At 49.5% G+C, this 16,265-nt stretch overlaps 1 pseudogene; it reads left to right on the top strand.

Moving 5' to 3' along the window:
* LOC146860724 (uncharacterized) overlaps positions 1-16,265 on the top strand; it is a 102,846-nt pseudogene that overhangs the window by 27,028 nt on the left and 59,553 nt on the right.

The following is a 16,265-nucleotide window of genomic DNA, read 5'->3' as shown; positions in this document are numbered from 1 at the left end:
TGTACAACATGGCTAAAACATATTGGCAAAGTCAACAGCTGCTGCATACGCGAGACCTATTGGCTTAGCCAATGCTTGCTTTTTAAAAAGTCCTTACTTTAAAATGCCAGTCATCTTATTTACTTCACCGATCTACTTCTGCAATAAACCATCATAACTGCTCCCCATAGACCCTTGCTGCAAAATCGAGGCCTAACCAACCCAAGGCCCGAGCATGAGTCCTGGATTACATGAAGTCCCAGGCCTACTTGTATCCAACACAGTTTTGTGTGAGGAATGCTTGAAATCAGGATGAAAACGAGGCCTGATAGCCATACACTCTTGAAGTCCTTCAACTACATGTATCTCCTTCTCTCTAATGGAGCCTTGAACAGCGTGCCAAAACTAGTCTTGGATGACATTTGCACGAACCACAGACAAAGCCTCTTTCCCCGCTTGGAAGGCAGTCCCCTGTAGCACCAGAGAACCTACCCACACATTTCTGTGGCACCAAGGACCACGATAAAGACTCTAGGCTCCTTTATGCACATAGTATGGCCTGAGTAATTACTATCTGGTTAATTTCTACTGAGCAGCTTTAAGACTAATAGCACGCTACTCCCTTGGCATTAAGTGTTAGTAATTAGGTTCTGCATAATGGTTTGCTCTGCAGTTGTCATGCAGTTTGTTAGTCTTAACCGCATATATTATGCAATTCTTATATAAGCAGGCTATAAATTCTTGTCATATTTTTGGGCTATGCATGCTGCACAATAATATTGACTTCATCACGAATATAGTAAATTCAGATATACAAAAACAAATTTACTATCCAAAAGTCCTCATGCACCGAAAATAAGTAATACCCAATACCATCACCCTTAGCATATAAACAAAGCAACCCAAGAACAGAGGTCTTCAGTAACACTCGCCTATAATCTCGTCACCAGCAGTACTTTTTAGGTTTCGCCTGAGCCAGCACGCATGCGCTGCTCTGCGAGACATTAAGTAAGGGCTTTTGAGCGCTGAACACACACTTTTTTTAAATTAACCCGCGATTGGCCTTTGCGTGTGTCTTTCTAAGAAAGGCAGCACACAATTGGCTCAAGGCAGGTGCCTGTCCCGCCTTCTCTAGTCCTTGGCCTAGGGTCCTCGGGAGCGCGCGCGACCACCATCTGTTTCCAATTATCTTAATTAGAAACAGATGGTGGTTGCACTGGCCCTGGTGCGAATTCCTTTACTAATTAACCCAGCGCGGTCACTTTCACTTTCACGACCGCGCTTGTACTTTAACAGGTTAGCATTTAGCAGTAATCAAGTCCTAAGATAAGAATCTTAGACGTGCAAGCAGGGACCTTTTCATATGCATTTTGGATGGAATGAATAAATGGTGGTGCACGTTGTTAACACATGAATACAAATAGGCAAAGCCCTGAACCTCAGGGTAAGTGTAAATTAAAGCATAATGTTGCTCCCTCAGTAGCACTCCGTGCATATTGTCCTGTAGTTTACTTTTCTCTGGCTTTTGTTATATTTTTATCAATCTTTTGGGACACCGTGAAACTGCAGAATGGAAGGACCATGTGGGCCTAATTGACGTCTAATACTTAACAGGCCGAGGTCAGTTTGAATAGTTATCTTGCCGTTTCCACACCACCTTCTAAACGACCTGCAGGCCCAGGCTGCAGCAAGCCTCGCCACCCCCCCTTTCCTGTCCAAGGACCGCCACCCCATCTGCTTTTATTTTTTCTCTCCTTCCCCTGCTTTCACCATGCGACCCCCGCCCGCAGGACAGCATTCACTCAGAGCGGCTGCAACGGCACTCGCCACCCCATGAAAACAAAATACTCCCGTTCAACCATACCCAAACCTTGGCGCCTCTTTCCCTGTCTTAACGTGACCTACGAGGCCCGGGTAGAGGGGTGAACTCACTCCCGCCCTCGAGGCCCAGCCTTTACTACTCCGCATGTCCCCCCTGCCGGTAGTGTCCTAGATCGCGCCCGACGCCCTCCTGTGAGCCCCAATCCCACCGGCCTCAGAAGGATGAAAGGCCGAGGGCATGACGACCGAGCCCTGAACACCCGTCCATGACTCGAGCAGCTTCCTGCATCCTCTCCCTAAGCATGAGGGCTACACCAAAACCGGCAATCCTGGAGGGCAGAGGACCGACGCCTCCCCCCCATCATTCCACCGGCCTAACCCACCGTAATCCGGGCTGCCCCCCATCCCAAGTGCACGCCTTCCCTCAACTCCAGAACACGTCTGACTGCTCCCAGAAGCCTGCCTCGGCGAGCACAGTGTATCCACCGTAAGGAGGCCGTGGCAGCCTCAAAGTACCTCCCTTCCAGGTGAGTGGAATGGGTTAGCGCCTAGAAGCCACAAGGCTTTGCAAGCACTGCCCCATCGGGGGGATGACCGAGCAAACACAGTGCTATTGTTTCTGGTTAATGTTAATGAATCCAGGACCGGAGGCTATCAGAGTGCTATTCGTGGTGCGCGCCGAGAGCCTCCCCAGAGAGAGCCTCTATGTGCTGCCCCACCAGGTAAGGGCCGGGAAGCACCACCAACATGCCGCGGTGCCTGTTGGCGCAACCCCTCCCCCACATGCAGTCGTAGTCCCCCTCCTTAAAACACCAGGTGCAGAACCCCAGAATCTAGCCAACTACAGGCCTATTTCCCTGCTCCCCTATTTGTCCAAGATCCTTGAAGCTCATGTAGCAGCTTGTCTGTCTAATTTTGTTGAGCAGTCTGACTATTTAGACCCTCATCAGGCAGGGTTCCGCCCTGCTCACTCTACTGAGTCAGTAATTCCAGCAGTTCTGGATGCCCTTCGAGGTAATGCTGATAAAGGAATCCCTCAGGCTCTGGTCCTTCTGGACCTCTCGGCCGTGTTTGACACGGTCGACCATGTCATCTTGATGGACCGTGTCGAACAGGCCGGCATCCGTGACTCAGCCCTCAGTTGGCTCAGGTCCTTCCTTAGCGGCCTCACTCAAGCGGTACGCCTAGCCCCTTTTATTGCGCCTAAACTATCCGCAACATGTGGGGTCCCTCAGGGACCCTCACTCTCTCCTTTGTTGTTTAACTTGTATCTGCTACCCCTGATCCAGTCCCTGAAGGAACAAATAACGACCACTTTTAACTATGCTGATGACCTTCAGCTGATCTTCACGATAGACAACTCCCCTGAATCAATTCGGGAATTCCAGGGCACCATGCTCCACATCCGTCAGTGGGTGGACCGAAACCACCTGAAGCTGAACCCCAGCAAGACTGAGCTAGTCTTGAACGGGAACAGCCAAACTCTCTGGGGCCCACATTATTGGCCCACAGAATTCGGCTCCCCCCCCCACTCCTTCCACCTCGGTGAAAAGCCTAGGGCTGACCATTAACAACGACATATCTTTAAAATCCCAAGTAGGTACAGTAGTCTCGACCTGCTTCTTCCAGCTACGCAGGATCAGGAAGATTAGTCGCATGTTCACCCACTCTGCGCTAATTGAGGTTGTGATAGCCTTAGTACTATCTCACCTGGATTATGCTAACCGACGCAGGCCACGCCCCCTTCGCTAGACCTTAAGAGCGAGAGGAACACACGCCGCTGTCAGAGATTACCACTCCTGAGGCGAGATAGCCGGGAGATGTAATTTGATTTTAAAGATTACTTTTAAAATTGTTGTGTTTTGATAAAGGGTTGCACTGTTTTTAAAAGATAGCTTTTAACTGAAAATCGCTTTTTAAAGCTGTTGCACAATACCCCAGAACACTCCCCCACCTCACCTGTTAAGAACTCCCCGCGCTGCCGATCTCAGGGCTGCGGCGGGTCGAAGTTCTTGGCGCCAAAATCGGAGCAAGTACAAGCCACGCCCACCGACGCAGGCCACGCCCCCTTCGCTAGACCTTAAGAGCGAGAGGAACACACGCCGCTGTCAGAGATTACCACTCCTGAGGCAAGATAGCCGGGAGATGTAATTTGATTTTAAAGATTACTTTTAAAATTGTTGTGTTTTGATAAAGGGTTGCACTGTTTTTAAAAGATAGCTTTTAACTGAAAATCGCTTTTTAAAGCTGTTGCACAATACCCCAGAACACTCCCCCACCTCACCTGTTAAGAACTCCCCGCGCTGCCGATCTCAGGGCTGCGGCGGGTCGGAGTTCTTGGCGCCAAAATCGGAGCGAGTACAAGCCACGCCCACCGAGGCAGGCCACGCCCCCTCCCATCCCACTAGAAAATGTGCCCTCCACAAACACGCAGCGGACGCGCGCAGCGGACGCGCGCAGCGGGCGCGGCGATGGCGTGCCGAAGGCGCGCCTAAGGCAAGCCCGTCTGCGCCCGTCCGCGCCAAGACCGGGCCCAGGGCCATATCCCCTATTCAAAATAACCCCGACAAAATACAGTGGAAATACTCCAGCCAGGAACTTCGAGGGCTGAGACCAAACATCACATGCGCTCAAATAGAGCCACACAAAGAAGGTAAGAAATGTCTGTCTTGCCCACTCACATTCGACTTTCTTCCCGTTAAAAATATGGATAAAACCGAGACTCCAAGATATAGAAACCATATTTTGAAAACAGGTTTAATTAATGCTAGGTCATTGGTCAAACATAATACTCAAACAGCCGTACTAATAGATGAACAAAACATTGATATATTATTCATTACCGAAACATGGGCAGATGAGGCATCAGATGCTGATCTGGCCTTAGCGATCCCGGAGGGATACTCTTTCTACAGAGCTGACAGAAAAATAAAACGGGGAGGAGGGTTAGCAATCATAGCGAAGGAAGGTCTTAGAACTAAAACCTCACATAAAGGTAGCACCCCAGACTGCGAAACATTAACCTTCCAAATAAAAATTACAAACAATTACACATTTAATGGAATACTAATATATAGACCACCTAGTGCAAAAACTCCCTTAATAGACTTGTTAAGTCCATTTCTTGAATCTAGTGTGTCATGTCCAGACTATACCATCTTAGGTGATTTCAATCTGCATCTAGAGAAAAATTCAGACCCTAAAATAGCAGCATTCATTGATGCAATGGCAAACTTCGACCTGAAACAGAAAGTTCTATTAGGTACCCACAATGCCGGACATACGATAGATGGTATTTTCACATCATGTCAGAGTTTAAACAAAATTGACACTCTCTCAATCCCATGGTCAGACCACAAACTAGTAAGATTCACACTGGAAATTAAAGAGGACACTAGAAGACCGGTGGAGCATATTAAACAAGTAACCTACCGTGACTGGTCTAAAATTGACAACCAAGCATTTATAGAAAAACTCCAAATATCCCAGCCTACATTAGACGACAACAGTAATATAGCCTGCAAACAATTTAATGAATGGATAGAGAAGGCAGTCGATCTAACAGTCCCACAAAAAAAGGCTACGCTTAAAAGAAAAACCCCATCACAACCCTGGTTCTCAGAAGCTTTAAAAACACAAAAACAAACTTGTAGAAGAGCCGAGAAAAAATGGAGAACTAATTACGATACCCAACTCAGACAAGAATACAAAGATACCCTAAACAGCTACAAAAAACTAATAATAGCAGAAAAAAGTAAATACTTCGTTAAAAAGATCAACGAGTCAAAAAACTCCAGCAAAACCCTCTTTGATACTGTCAAAAAACTATCAAAGTTCGAAAACAACAACCCAGAAGCACTTTCATCAGACTTCTGCAACATACTAGGAGAATACTTCGTGAATAAAGTTTCATCAGTGTACGATTCCTTCAAAAATCAGAACACTGAGACAATAGAAGGGGACACATCACAGCTACCAACTCAACAAGATCAATCAGTTTTTAGATTTACACCACCTACAGCCGAACAGATTGAGAAAGAGATCTACACTACCAACTCAGGCAGCCCAACGGACCCTTGTCCACCCAAAATAATGCAGGTTTGTTCCATACAACTAAGCCTAGTACTGGAAAAATTATTCTCCAAAATTATCAACACCAATATCTTCCCAGATGACTGGAAGATGATATCTATCAGGCCACTTCTGAAAAAACCCAACCTAGATTGCGAAAATCCCAGCAATTATAGACCCATAGCCAGGATCCCCTTTGCCGCAAAAATCATGGAGAAACTGCTAAATAAACAGCGATCCCAACATTTGACGGACGGAGATTGGCTGGATCACTCCCAGTTCGGTTTCCGGGTAGAACATGGGACGGAGACTGCCCTGATCACAGCAGTGGAGGAGCTTAGGCAAATAATGGACAATGGATCGAAGGCCGCCTTGATATTACTCGACTTATCGGCGGCCTTCGACACGGTCAGCCACGAAATCCTTATTACACGATTAAAAACAGCATACATACATGATACAGCATGCGCTCTCACAGGCTCCTACCTAGAGAATAGAACTTTCTCAGTAGAATTAGGAGAAGCGAAATCCAAGCTGTTCAATCTACCATGCGGAGTCCCGCAGGGCTCATCAATGAGCCCTACTCTTTTTAATTTATATGTAGCTCCACTTGCACAAATAATAAGGAACAACGGCTTCACTCCTATATCCTACGCTGACGACACCCAAATTGTGGTGTCAATAAGCAAGGAGGTACAGGACACAGCAGAAAAATTTCAAATCTGCATGACAAAAATCAGTCAATGGATGAAAATGAATTGCTTAAAGTTAAACGGGGACAAGAGCGAAGTCATGATACTAGGAAGAGATACAAACATATGGTCCCCCATATGGTGGCCTAAAGATATGGGAAGATGCCCAGAGCCGTCAGAAAAGGTAAAAAACCTAGGGATTATGTTAGACACTAACCTTTCTTTCGACGCTCAAGCCAGTAAACTAGCTTCGTCACTCTGGTACATTCTAAAAATGATCAAAAAGATTCTACCGTACCTACCGTATGATTCACGCAAGACAGTGGTGACAGCATTAGCCTTGTCCAGATTGGATTACGGGAACGGCTTATACGCCGGAGCAAGGAAGAAAATCCTACTTAAACTACAACGCCTGCAGAATGCAGCAGCCAGGTTGATACTAGGAATACCAAAGTTCGAACAAGTAAGCCATAAACTAAAAAATCTGCACTGGCTACCAATTGTAAGTAGGATACATTTTAAATCATTATGCTTAACATACAAAGCACTAAACGGAATTGGATCACAATTTCTAAAATCACATCTGCAACTATATGAGCCAAACAGATTACTCAGATCCAGCCAAACGAAATGCATCAGGGTCCCTAGATTTCGGAAAACTAACTGGGGCGGAAGAAGCTTCCTGGTACAGCAAAAATATGGAACCAACTACCACTAGACATAAAAACTAGCCCATCCCTGAAATCCTTCAGAAAGGAAGTCAAAACATGGCTTTTCTCCACACATCTGTAGTCAACATCATCAGACCCAGTGGTATATCTCAGCGCCAAGACGCCCTCGGGCAATCGCGCGCTATACAAATAGATAAATCAAATCAAATCATTATTTACCTGGGTCTACCACTCTTTCTATGCAAACGCCTCCAACTGGTCCAGAACCAGGCAGCCAGACTGATCCATCAGCAACCTAGATGGCAATCTGCCAGACCCCTGTTAAAAAATCTTCACTGGCTCCCGATCCCCCAACGCACATCATTCAAGACGGCCTGCATCATTTTTAAGTCTCTTCACGGCCGCAGTCCCAAATGTATCAATCACCTGCTAACCAGGTACACCCCTTCCCGCAATCTTCGCTCCGCTAACCTCCAACTCCTGGTCACCCCGTCTTTTAAGCTACAACGTCAGGATGGCTGCAGGTTTGCTACGCTGGCCCCCAGACTTTGGAACTCCTTTCCGTTAGAAATTCGATCCTGCAACATGGTCCGTGACTGGCTACCCTCCCCTCCCAGCTTTCCACACCACCTTGACGAATTGACAGAAGCAAATTTATCTTTGGAAGGCGGGGGGTCAGGGACCCCCCGGCCATATAAAACAATAAAAAGATGAATATCAACATTACTTCAGTTATGCAAGAATAAGCAAAATTCACGACATTAGATTTACAGGATCGTAGACAAATATCAAAGGCTAACTTTAACAAACGTCTAATACAGCGTGTTTCCTATCCGAATCTAACATCCTGCCTGAATTTTGCATTCTAACATATCTGGCCGGACGGCAAGGTCGCTAACCGGTGTCAAGTCCTACTAACCACGCCCTTACCTAGAGGTGCGCATGCGCGACAGGGGACCGCCTACCCCGTCTGCATCATGAACTCCATTTAACCAACAAGGAGGGCCCTTACACTTTGCGTCGTATGCTGACGTCATGGTGTATGTGCGGGGTGGCTACCAGCCTAAGGAAAGCGTGACTCCCTCCCCCGCATTTTTAGCAGCTAGCGGATATTCCTGCCCCTGAAGTTCTAGGAGGGACCAGTGGCCCCTCCCCCTGGGCCGCCCCCTCCGTGGATGGTGACGCCCCCCTTAGGACCTTAAATTGCTGCTCACCGATCATGACCTTACCGCCACAGGCCAGCATTGTTTCCCGACGATCTGGCCCCCCCACAACTCCTGCCTAAAGGTCATCCTTACCTCAGAGAGCCCTTCAACCAAGCTAGGATATTATCGCACCATATTCTATTCCCAGCCTCCGTCAACTGGACCCCATCCTGTAAGTACAAATCCTCCCCCCAAATAGCCCCATGAGGGATGGTCTGTAAGTGAGAGTTTCGGAAAAGTTTTTCTAACTTGGTATTGATCCTCTTTACCGAGTGATTCAATGCCCTGACAGACTCACCCCCACGCCACTGCAGCCGCGGTATCAGCTGAGACCAGACTACCGTGCAATCAGGGCACACCCTCCTTATCCAACCCGCTGCTGAAATGATCTCTTCCAGGAGGACCCTCCTACCCAGTCCAGCAAGGTCATTCCCCCCCAGATGAAGAATCACCACCGCCGGTGGGGCTGTATGTTGGGCGACCAACTCAGCAAAGAATCCCCTAAACTGACTGAGGCAGAGACCCCCCCTCCCAAAGAAAGAGATGGACCAACCTTCGTGCTCTAGCTCCCTTCTACCCTTGCCTGCAAAAAAGACAGTTTTAGCACAATTGACATAAGAATGACCAACAATCCAAACCCTGCCTGACCGCGTCCTGTGTTCCTGACTGTTCACACCTCGATGAGTCGCCGATGAATCCTGCTGATGACTCGAAGCGAGCTCTCCGCCTGCGTCACAGAGCGAAGGAACTGCAAAACCAGAAAAGAAAAACCCGATGTCAGTAATACCCTAGGTACTTTACAACATGTGTACCCGCACATACCGTCTGTAGCAATTGGAATTGGGTGACCATCTCCCAATTCTTCTAACACTGTTAACATGTAAACCCCTTGCGATTGCCTCAGTGTCTGCACCTATCCTAAAGGAGTGTGTGCCAAATTCCTTCGGGTCAAGGCCCACCCAGGCAATAGTCAACTCCATGACTCTTCTGAACTGATATTTGGTTAAAGAGGTGCCGTCCGCGTGTAATAGAAGTGGCCCACCCAACAGTGCACCTCGCTGCTTGATGAAAGTCTCCACGTGGTGTACCGGGCAGCAAGGATTGGCCCTTGCCCTGTGCAGTACCACAGTCTCCCCCCGGGACTCCTGATCAGTTTTCGATCTCCTAATCGTCACCCACAATGTGTCTCCCTGAATTGTTGTGTTCAGGAATTGGATACCCCCCTGCCTATCTGCCTTAGAGGCTGCCACCAACTCGCTCAGCCTCAACGCCCCATAAAAGGCTAATGTAAACGCTGCCTTAAACAATTGTATCTCCCAGCCCGAGCTACAGACGCCATGTAATGGAGGCAGTAATGCCGTCATCCTCTCCAAACCTATTGGTTTCCTAGTGTCAGCCGTGCTGCCCTATAAGCGGCGCCAACCCCTCAGACCCTTCCGCACCGCAAAGTTGTTAGTCGGATCTTTCACCCACTTCGCCTGTGCGTAAAAGGAGACAGCTGCCCTATGCCTGTTAGCTGTGGCCACTGAGCAACCCTCGTGATGCAAACTACCCAGATAATCCGTAAAGCTATTTTCCAGAGCCCATTTGGATTCCCAGTCGCGCCCCAGGAAAGTGCAATATGAACCAAACGCCCCTTCATAAGCTGTCCGTGTCTTGGGAGCTAAGCTAGCAGCCACGAGGTCCGGTAATTTGGGGCACCAATCTGCCAGAGTGCCGACGGGAAATGAGTCGGTGTAGGCTCTGCTGTTGGAAGATGTTCCCTGAATACCTGCATTTTTTGGCGAGAGAGTGCATCAGCTGCATTATTAAGGACACCTGGTACATGTTTTGCCCTAAATACAACATTCAATAGCAAGCATCTCAACACAATCTCCTTCAAGAGGCGGAGTATGAACTTACAGCGTGCCGCTTGCTGATTGATGCACTCCACCACCGTCATGTTGTCTGACCAGAATATTACCGATTTGTTACGCAGGAGGTCAGGCCAGACCATTAATGCAACACAAATGGGGAACAGCTCCAGAAAACCAATGTTGGTTGTCAACTCACTGAACACCCATTCGTCCGGCCACCTGTGGGAGACCCACTTGTTCCCAAGGATGGCACCAAACCCAACACTCCCAGCAGCGTCAGTCCATAAACCTAACTCTGCTGAAGTAATGGGGGGGCCGGACCACACAACCCTGCCGTTGAAGTCCTCCAGGAATGCCATCCATATCCGCATGTCCTGGCGTACCTCAAGCGATAGTCTAGTGCGGTGGTGTTTTTCTCGCAGGCCCCTCATAGCCTGCGCAATTGAGCGAGGAAAGGGGCGAGCCATAGGTATCACCCTCAACGCGAAATTCAACTGGCCCACTGTTTCCTGAAGCTGTTGTAACGAAACCTTCTCCTTGGCCAGGCACGCGCTTAATGCCGCCTTGAATTTACATACCTTCTCCTTTGGGAGCCTGAAAAGACCCTCCACAGAGTCTATTTCAATGCCCAGAAATTCTAAGCAAGTAGCTGGCCCCACTGTCTTCCCCGGCGCCAGCGGGACCCCAAAAGCCCGCATGAGCACGCAAAATTCCTCCAATGCCCGTGCACACTTCTGAGACCCCGCCTCACCCAGGAAGAGAAAGTCATCCAGGTAGTGCATGAACTGCTGATGCCCGGTTGCCTGCCTCATTACCCATTCCAAGAAGTCACTGAACGTCTCAAAATAGGCACATGAGATTGAACAACCCATGGGCATGCATTTGTCCATGTAATACTTCCCATCAAACTTGAACCCCAAAAGGTGGTGATCCCCCTGATGCACGGGGAGAAGACGAAATGCAGACTCTATATCAGACTTGGCCATCAAAGCCCCTGGACCCAGGCCCCTAAGCAACACTACCGCGTGATCAAAAGAGGCATATTTTAAACTGCAGACATTCTCATCTATGGCATCATTCAAGGAAGCCCCCCTTGGGGCTGAGAGATTATGACTGAGTCTATATTCGCCTTTCTCTTTCTTAGGGACCACACCAAGTGGGGAGAAAACAAAGTTGGGCACTGGCACCTCGTCAAAAGGTCCTGCTAACCTACCCAGGCGTAATTCTTTTTCAATTTTTGCAGCCACTACCCCTGGGTTATGCTTTACAGACAGTTGGTTCCTGCACTCAGTCCTACCTGTGTACCCTCCCGCCGGTATCCTGAAACCCCAAGAAAATCCCTCCTGAAGTAATTTAGCCGCAGCGTGATCCGGGTATCTGTTCAGCCAGGGAATCATAGCCATGACATCGATGGGAGTGTGCGACACTAAACCCTCCTCTAGTCTATTCAGGTTTCCTTCTCCCCCTGGAGCCCTGGTTGCCACCCTTAAATCTGCAGGAGGTCTCTGGGTGTGAGGGGTGCCCGCACAAGGAACAGGCGTGTTTGAACTTACATGTGCCCGCTGCCCTAGTGCAGGACCGTTTATTGAAATCCCAACATACGCCCTTTTTATCCCCCCAACCCTTACCCTTTCCTGGTACCTCACTTCCTTGCGCATGCCGAAAGGGCTGTTGCGGCTTGGCCGGGTATACTTTCTGTGAACCGGTTGCCCCCATCACTGCTGCCCCCCCAGAAATCTGATTGTACCACGGCAAGGAATCCACCACATCCCATGCTAGAGAGGGATTGAATTCCTTAGCCTTCCTGAATGAAATGTCATACTCCTTCCACCCATTCCCCACTTGTGTCTCGCTCCACATGGCAATCCTGCTCTGGTAGCAGGCCATTTCTGCCTGTAAATTGGGCGACTTTTCAGCTGTAATGGCACTAAACACAGAAAAGGCCCTCATCCAGTTAACAAATGTCTCCTCAACCCTGAACTTAACCAACTCTGTTCTCCATTCACTGGGCAACATCCATTTCTTTTGTGACTTGGCGTATTCCAGTTCCCTATTGTCGAGCAGCAAGGAGAAAATGTTAATATATTTGCCCGCCCAAATCATCTCTTTCACTGCCTGAGACACATGTTGACCCAAATTCTCCTTCCTTGACGGTATAGCACCATCTTTAAGTAATGGCAAAGCCACCTCCTTACCATTGTCAATCCCCTGTGACGTCGCCCCATCCTTTTTCGCCGTCTGCCCGCTGGTGGAACCTGTTGGGGAAGCAAGTGGTGCCAATGGTGCCCCTTCCCCCGCCCTGGCCAACTTAATCTACTCAACCAGTTTCAATGCTTCTGCTGAATGATCCTGAGAGGATGGTAATACCCCCCCCCCCCCAACTGTAACCAGGGCAAAACAGCGGCTATCTGTGATGCCAATTCCACCGGGACAACATTATTCGGGGGGGTTGGGACCCCAACGGGGGCAATGTTCACGGGGGTGGCAGGGGGAATGACCCCGACAGGGGCGAGTGGCAGAGCTGGTATAAGCGGAGCTGGCCCCGCCGGTGCCACTGGGGGCAGAACGGGAATCTCCTTAGGCGCTCCCCCTGGCAGATCCTCCCCCTCCGCTGTATTCTTGGGCGTTGTGCGCGCAGTTTTCTTAGACTTGCCCCTCTTAGGAGGGGTGACAAACTCACCTCTGGGCCGTGGTGGGTTGACTATTCTTTTTGGCCTGCCTTGTGGACCCGGAGGCCCGTCCAGCCTCTGATTAATCTCTGCCACATTCCTACCCAACTCATCCACCTTACCCAAGCGCCTATCAATCGCCGTCATCCTGCGCATCATAGCCTGCATCATTTGCTCCATGCGGGAACTCCTATTAACTCGTGCCCCCGGCATATTGCGACAATCGTAATGCAAACTAGACCTAGCCAAACACCGGTGATTATACCTTTTTTAGATGTAGGATGTGAAGATGGCCGTAAGCACCATGCAACTGTGACCGCAAAACACACCAAGCTAGTCTTAGCGTGTGGGCGAGCGCCAAACCCCTTGTAGGAAGGTCTCAAGCCCCGCGGCCCTCCAGAAGCAATGAAATGCAGGCCCGCATCACTCCCCTTACCACCGAAGACCCGTGTGTCCTCAGCCCGTTGCTGTGCTCTGCCGTGTTCTGTTGTCCGCAACCGGAAAGCAGCACCAGAGTCAAGCTTCCTGCGAAAAACAAAATATTACTAGCCTGGACAAACACTTTGCAAAATCAATCCCCTTCTCCAGATCCACAATTCACAGCAATAATCATGAATCACTTCGAAACTGGGTTAATTGTTCAAATACCAGCAGCCTATGAGCACTGGTCGGGAGAAAACACCCAAAAAACACTTCAAACCAATTGTAAAGCAAGCATTTACTATTTTGTCTCCCCTCCGGTGGCTGCCCTGCTGCAACCTGCTTCGCAGCCAGCACAAACCAAGCAGACACCAATATACTAGGAGCACTTGACGGGTGAAAACACTTCAAACAAATGAGAAATCCAGCTTTACTATTTGGTCTCCCCTCCAGTGGCTGCCCTGCTGTATCCTGCTTCGCAAACCAAGCAGCCACCAGTTAAATTAATCGTTACAGTCACTTGCCTGCCGCCTATCTCTCCGCTCCACCGGCACCAGCTCCCACACCTTACCAGTCGCTTTACCAGCACTCGACGCTCCCCCCCGTCTCTGCACCTTCAGCGCTCCGTGAAAGATATCCGGCGCGTTCTTAAACAGCTGACAGAGACCTTCCTCCGTTCGCTCCACTCCTCCGGTGTGCACGCGCCTCACCACCGAACCGAAAAAACGCCCGCAGCCAGATTTTCCTGATCACCCTCCGGTTTAGAACTCCGTCGTGCAACCTGCAACCAACAAAGGAAATAATTAATCCGCCCCGAGTGTGGGGCACACAGCAGACGCGGGGAGCGAGCCAGGAGGAAGAGGGCGCCCCCCCTGCTCCCCGTGCCTTATAAAGGCGGCTGCCGATGCACTGGGGGCCCGCACCCCGATCGTCCCGCCTCCCTGCCCCGGAAGCCGAATGTCTGCTTCCGGGTCAGACTCTGGGAAGACAACAACCTATCGGTGTTGGGGGCGCGCCGCGCGCGTCATCGCCCCGCGACACACCCCCAACACCGAAAGGCCGGGGGTGGGGGGGCGCCGCACCGCTATGTGGGCGTGGGGGCCGAGTGGCCCCCACTTTATATAACCTCTTGTGCTTTAGGAAAATGCTCAAAACGTGGCTGTTTGCACAGGCCCACTTGTAATTCTGTCAAGGTCCCAGCACACGCTATTGCCAGCGCCATGAAACCTCTCGGTGAACGTGCGCGCTACAAGTAATTAATAACATAACATAATAACATAACACAGACCAGATTGAGGAACTGGCCCACTCGCTGATAGCCAGTCCTCCCCCCCCCCCCTGTTCCCCTTATCTACAAATTCTATCTCCTGGCTGGCCACGCCCCCTTCCCATCTCACCCCCCCCCCCAACTTGTAACTAAACCTCAATGCTGCCCCTTCCCCCGCTGTGGCGCTCCTACGTCTCCCTCTAACCCTCGCCACCAGCACCCTCCCCCGTGAGCCTCCAGCCATCCGAGAAACCGTCTCCCTTCACAATCGGCGGGAGGGTGCTACTTCTACCCGACATAAGCACAGAGGAGGGGTGAAAAAACACAACAAAGCCCCGGTCACTGGTAATAGGTCTTTTAGAGGCCTGTTGAGTACTCAGTTGCCTCTGCCTTAAGACTGTCGCCAACCTGGGATTGTCTTAGCCCGGGCTCACACATTCGGGGGGCAACAACGGTCTGTGCCACGACAATGCCAGTCACTGCCTGCCTTTTTAACCCCGCCCCCACCCTAAATCAGCCATTAAGCCGTTCCCGCTGACCTCTACAGACCTTCGTCCCTTGGTGGCTTTATCACCAATGCACCCATCCGTACAAATGCGCGTCAAGGAGGAAAGCTACTCTTGAGTGGGGACCTCCGCTAGATGAGCCCCTGTGCACCCTGGGTGAAAGGTCCATTACCCGAAGACCCATAAATATAACAATTTCCCTTAACCCTTTATTACTGCCCATAACCTTCTTGCGGTTTTTTAACCATTTCCGTTATACTCTTAACCCCGCCGGCTGCCCCACACCACTCTCACACACTCTCCCCTGTGGTTAGAAGCCCCTGATTGATGGTCCTTGGAGCATTGGGTGCCCAGCGTGGATACAGCCCTCCGTGCGTTGCTATGTCTTCTGTTCTACAGGATTCCCATATAACGTATGATTAACAGGGCTAGATGAGCCCCAAAACTGATGGAAGACCTTCCTCATTGGGGCTCTCAGGTCATGCATCTCTGCACGAGGAGGCTTCCCTCTCCACCTTGTAGCCTCCTATCAGAAGTCTTCTCTTGGACCTGCATCCTTGCTGTGCTTTCCCCCAACTTTTTGCCTCCCTATCTCCTGTTTTTGGTGATATCGTTTTCGCTGGCTTTAGGACGCTGCACACTATCTCTGCTAGCCAGTACAAAAGTGCTTGTGCTCTCTCCTTTAAACATGGTAACCTTGGCTGTCACCCAATTGGCACAGTTAATTTACTTGTATGTCTCGAGTAATGTGAGTAACACTCCACATAATACCACTCAGTACCACATAATTACACGTCACATAATTACACTCTATTCAATGCAACATAAATACACTCCACATAATAACACTGTGCCACATAAATAGATGCCACATAATTACACTGTACTCAATGCAACATAAATGCACTCCACATAATACCACTCAGTATGACATAGGTAAACGCCACATAATTACCCTCAACTCAATGCAACATAAATACATGCCACATACAACTCAGTACCACATAATTACAAGCCACATAATTATACTCTACTCAATGCAACTTAAATGCACTCCACATAGTACCACTCAGTGCCACATAATTACACTCTACTCAATGCAACATAA

This window comes from Triturus cristatus, chromosome 3_1, assembly GCF_964204655.1.
Source record: "Triturus cristatus chromosome 3_1, aTriCri1.1, whole genome shotgun sequence".
NCBI classification, from domain to species: Eukaryota; Metazoa; Chordata; class Amphibia; order Caudata; family Salamandridae; genus Triturus; species Triturus cristatus.
This window is presented reverse-complemented; position numbering and strand designations above follow the sequence as displayed.